The following is a 524-nucleotide window of genomic DNA, read 5'->3' on the forward strand; positions in this document are numbered from 1 at the left end:
AGAAGCAAGCATTTGCTTCTCAAGGACATATGTTAGTGAAAATGCAATGAAACTTTTATTTATAACTTGCATTAGTTATAAGGTACCAAACATAATCAATTTACCCTGTAGAAAAATTAGAGTTGAAAGAATAATATGCCAAAGAAGGACAAATTGGGGCTGGGCGTGGTGGCTTACACCTGCAATCCCAGGACTTTGGGAGAGGGAGGGGGGAGGATTGCTTGAGGCCAGGAGTTTGATCCGCCCTGGCCTAGGAAACATAGCGAGACCTTGTCTCTCTTAAAAAAAAAAAAAAAAAAAAAAAAAGAAAAAAGGAAGATAAACAATGACAAATTACTTACATCAACGTTCCTGGTGAATGGCTACACAGATAATTTAGTTAAAACATATCTTTAGGCCGGGCGCGGTGGCTCAAGCCTGTAATCCCAGCACTTTGGGAGGCCGAGGCGGGTGGATCACGAGGCCAAGAGATCGAGACCATCCTGGTCAACATGGTGAAACCCCGTCTCTACCAAAAATACAAA

The sequence above is a fragment of the Sapajus apella genome, unplaced genomic scaffold (genome assembly GCF_009761245.1).
Source record: "Sapajus apella isolate SASKATOON/1434 unplaced genomic scaffold, GSC_monkey_1.0 scaffold19, whole genome shotgun sequence".
Taxonomy (NCBI): Eukaryota; Metazoa; Chordata; class Mammalia; order Primates; family Cebidae; genus Sapajus; species Sapajus apella.